Source organism: Frankliniella occidentalis, unplaced genomic scaffold (genome assembly GCF_000697945.3).
Source record: "Frankliniella occidentalis isolate FOCC.00 unplaced genomic scaffold, Focc_3.1 Scaffold29, whole genome shotgun sequence".
NCBI classification, from domain to species: Eukaryota; Metazoa; Arthropoda; class Insecta; order Thysanoptera; family Thripidae; genus Frankliniella; species Frankliniella occidentalis.
Window position 1 is genome coordinate 2,387,370 of NW_026267159.1, and position 4,804 is coordinate 2,392,173.

The 4,804-nt window shown below is 59.3% G+C and overlaps 1 non-coding gene across 1 annotated transcript; it reads left to right on the top strand.

Moving 5' to 3' along the window:
• The first annotated feature begins 3,305 nt into the window (after positions 1 to 3,305).
• On the top strand, positions 3,306 to 3,378 carry Trnak-uuu (transfer RNA lysine (anticodon UUU)). The gene has a single exon. It is a non-coding gene; the product is annotated as a tRNA-Lys (tRNA).
• The last annotated feature ends 1,426 nt before the right edge of the window (positions 3,379 to 4,804 follow it).

Here is a 4,804-nt window from a genome sequence, read left to right on the forward strand (position 1 = left end):
CGGGGAATTAATTGTAAAACCTCGTCGTCGGGAAGAGATGTCTCGCCGACGGGCCCCGGCGAGCGAGCACGGCGCGGCGCCGCCGCCAGTCACGGGGGGAAGTTTGCGCGTCTTAGGCCGAAACTTTTCAAATCGTGGAAGGGAAAAATATTTCTCATCAAACCGGGAAATGCGAGGAACGCCGCGCATCTCTTTCTCTCTCGCACGCACGCATTCCGCCGCGGGCCGCACGGTACGGCACGGCGAGCACGGCGGCGAGGACTTTTAAACATGGAACGATTTACTCAAGAGCGGCAATTAATACCGGCGCTAGCGGACGGAGAACAATGTCTGGAGGGGACGGGCCGCGCGGACGGCGGGGAACGTTTCAACGCGTAAACGCTGCCCAGCACCGCCAAGAATTCATCGAGAGGAAAGGGGAGCGCTCGGCTGGGGAGACTCCGGGAGGAAGCGCCACGGGCGCCAAGACCAAACCGGACCAAACGAAACGGTTGAAAAATCTATCGAAACGACCTCCAGCTAGTCGAGCCTTCGGGCCGCTCGCATGCAGCGGCGGCTGCTCGCGCCATTTCCTATGGACGTCACGGCGCGGCTTTTACGACTCGCGGCGCCGACTCGTCCCCAAACTTGGCACTTGTGCCGACCCCTCGCGGCGACACAACACGCAGGCACACCTAGGCATGCCGGCCGGCCGGAGACGGCACCGGGGAACCTTGCCCCTCCCGCTCTTTTCCTCTTCTCCTCTCTACTGCGAGCAAAATCTATCGAATAGACTGTTCTAACGCCCCCCCCCCCCTCTCTTTTGCATCCAATCACAAATCACAAGCACGATCCGCCCCCACACCTTGCTGGCGCCATATCGCACACACGGTAGTTAGCATCACACAACGAGGTGGCCAACGGCTGCGACCGCAACAACTGCCAGCGCGCCAAGCTGCAACATTACGTTTTCAATTAGTGCCAGTCTCCCACACTGGCGCCGCGGCGCCGGCCGGCGCCCGCCCGCTGCTCGGCTCGGCCCGCACGGGGCTCGGGGCTTCACGGCGACGTTGATATCGAGCCCCCCCTCCCCCCTCCCGGTCTAGCCCCCCACGTCGTCGTCACGACAGAGAATACGCGTTATGCTTCCAGCAAGCGCAGCTCGACGAGCAGAACAAAATGGAAAATATTGATTTGGAAAAATTGGTTACCAAGTCGAGGCGGGTTCTTCTGGCTGACGGAAAAGGTCGCACACACCAACACATGAAACCGCGCCTGGTACAGTATGACCTCGGAAGTTGGCGGGGTCTGGCGCCGAGAGACGTGCTCTGCCTCGGTACAGTACTTGACAGTACTTTCTCGGTACGATTCAACAAAACCCCACTTTGAAGGGGGGGGGGGGCTACTTACGTTCACTCCCGGCCGCCCTCCTCAAGCCGCATGGCCACTGCCACCGTCAGCTCCACGTCGTGCTCAAGCAGTCTACAATTATGCCCCGAACGGCGGCGGCGCCTCAAGCCGACTCCCAAGCGCTTACGCCTAAATTGATTCCGCTTTGGCTTTGGGTGAGCGGCGGGGCGGGAGGGGCCGGGGGCGCCACCGTCACCGCCATCATCGTCGGAGAGGAGCTACGCCGCGACCGCAGGCGGCGGCCGAGGGCGACGCGGGGGGCGGCGCGGGGGCAGAGGCTGCCGGCCGAGGGACCCGAGGCGGCGCCGTCGTCGTCGTCGTGATGGTGATGGTCGCCACGTGGGAAGATGGAAGAGGCGCAACTCTCGACAAACCCCGGCTGCTGTCGTGCCCGCGCCGGCTATCTAAAGTGTAAGCGGTGCGACGGTGACGGGAAACATAATTTGACATTTTTCTCTCCGACACGTCCTCGCCTCGCCTCGCCTCGCCCCGCTCCTCTCGTTCTCGTTTGGGGGGTCGTATAGATAGCGATGGATGAGGCCCGGCCAGCTCGGCCACCGCGCGGACTCGCTAAAAATGTCCGAGAGGGATGTAGTAGTGGCCTCTCTAGTTGGAACTGGTGGCAAAACTCTGCGCAACATAACTGTACACTCCTTGACCGGTGCAGGGTACGGCATTAAAACGTCGCCCGTGACAGCCGGACGGCGCAGGGCTGTCGCCGGGCTGTATTTCATCCGGAGGGCTCACTTACGGGATTATACTGTACAACTCCGGCCGGCCGGCAGGCGCCACCGGCGCCACCTCCGTCCCCGCTTCAGAATTGTCTCTTCGTTTTCGTATTCGCCTCTGTGTATGTATACATGACTTACGGCTTATTCCTCGTAAGTACAATTCCTTTCTCTGAGTGCACTGCCAGTGGGAAAGTACACCCTTTAGGAAAACAGAGAGAATTAACTAAAGTACACGGATTCTGCATATCACCCTCGACCTCACCCTGTCCTGTACTGTACTGCTATATAAGTATAGTTCACATACTTCCTCTACATGTGCACTACAGCAAAGCGCCGTCCGCAAAAGCCTCGCTACCTTATTCTAAAAATACCAGGTGGCTGATTAGTCCCGCTCACCTCTCAAGCGCTCACTTCTGTAGTTATGCTGTGTGCGGACGGGCTTGCCTATCGCCCATCCCGACGGCGCCTCACGGGCTAAGCGAGTAGGCAACCCGCTCGCACTCGTGCGTGCGGTACAGCATAACTACAGAAGTGAGCGGGGTTAATCAGCCACCTGGTGTATACAACAGCTATATAAAACTTAAACACTGATAACGAAACCTATACAACTAGTCAGTGCGAGATGGATAGATTCGGGTAACCCACAAGAGTGAGAGAACGCGAATGACAACAAAGTGGCTGATATAGAGAAATGAGTAGGTAAGTTGTCCACAGAAACGAATGTGTGACCTGACATGGTTGTCACACTTATATACTATACTGTTGTGTGAGCCAGTTTGACATTCACTTTGTAGCAGGGTTTAAAATTATTTGCTGAGGAAATCAAGAGCGTTTCTTTGCACGCCGCCTGAGTGCGAGGACGGCAATGCAGCTGTACGTTTATCACATGGACGATCCCAAAGGGTGTGTTTCACGGACTGTGTGGTTTCACGAGAGAATCACACCGCAGCCGCTGCGTCAGGCCACACTACTTCTTGGCCGCGGGCCCGCGCATGTCATTTGGGCGCGAGGAGTGGCGCGGTGGCGCAGCGACAGCGCTGGCAGGCGGGCGGGCGGGCAGGCGAGGAGGCAGGCAGGCAGGCAGGCGGCGCGGCCGGCCCGGCCCGATGACTCATCCCGCCGCCGCCGGCGCGCTGCCTCCGCCTCCCATACCCATGCCTGGCGGCCGGCCCCTTCCTTATCAGAGCCCGGTTAGCTCAGTCGGTAGAGCGTGGGACTTTTAATCCTAAGGTCGAGGGTTCGAGCCCCTTACCGGGCGGGCTTTTTTCGTCGGGCTCGGATGCCCGAAGTGGGTCGGTGGCGTGGACCGCGATCGCATCGTGTCGGTGCCTGGCACGGTCGAGACGGAATACGGCGGGCAAGTCTTATGTTCCGATCGTTCGTTTTGCAGGGTGCTGCGGCGGGCGATCTCGCGGCGCCACGAAGGGAGCGAGCGAGCGAGCAGGGCGACGTCGTAATGAGGCAAACAAACCGGAAGTGAGTACTACCCCGTCGTCGTCGCAGTAAAACCGGAAATGAGCCGTGACTCCGCGGGAACCGGCCGTGGAACAACTGGGTGGAAGCGGAGGGAGGGGGCGGAGGACAACTGCCAACGACGTACGTTGACTACGTTGACGTCCTCCGTAACGCGCCGTTCGCGTGCGTGCGCTCGAGGGTGAGTGGCGTGGCGTAGCGTGGCGACGCCGCCTCGCCGCCGAGCAACAGGTGGTGGACGTCGCCGCCGGGGCGTCGCTCCCTCCCCTCCCCGGACTCGACCTTACACGCTCCAGTGGCCCGGTGGCGCCGGCCGGGCGGGCCTCTCTGCTGCGGCCCGACATGAAGGCCCACAAGCTGGACAAGGCGTCGCGACGCGCCGCCGGGGTCGGGTCACCACCGCACCATGCAAAAATAAACGTGCCGCTCATTGAAAACGATTGCCTCAGGTATGAAGTGGTAAAAATGGGTGTATAAAGATTGTTCAGCCCCTATCGTCCCTTTGTCGCTCTAACCTTCTATGTAATGTTCTAGTTGATGCTGCCCCTGGGCCGCTCACAGCCGAGCAGGACGGATGTGAGCGGAGTGCGTATGAACTCGCCAGGGCTGCTGCTCAAGCAAAAAGCGGCGGAACGAGCTGCGCGTTCGCAAAGAGAAGGAAAGAGCAAGGCGGGGCAAAAGCAGAGGAAAGGGGTAAAGGGGGGGGGGTAAAATATTTCGACCATGTTCCAGGGAAGACAGATTGCTCCCTTTACTTGTCTCGGAGGCAGGCGACCGGCATTACTTATGAGAGAAGGACTCCAAATTGGTCCCCTAATGGAGAAGCAGCATGGTGGACGACGCGGCGAGCTGGGAGAGACAAGCGGAGTGAGAGAGAAGCGAGTGAGGCGAGTACGAGCCTGCTATGGTGGCCTAACTTGGGAACAATTTACACGCTGCAGTTGATGTCGTCAGCGACGGCATGCAACTCTATCAGGCCATCATTCAGGACACAACCGCGGATCCCCGAAAAGCTTACGGCGGGGCTTGCGGAAAACGTCGACTTGTGCAATAGTAAATTAAAATGAAACCAATAACGCGAATTATTGTCAGCAAGTACAGAACGCCAGCACGAGCAGTCCGGGGAATGTCGGCGACTAATTTTGGTGTGGGATGTGTCGGTCATGTGTGGCGCGTCCGGTCCACCTCCAGGATGGCGATGGCGATGATGC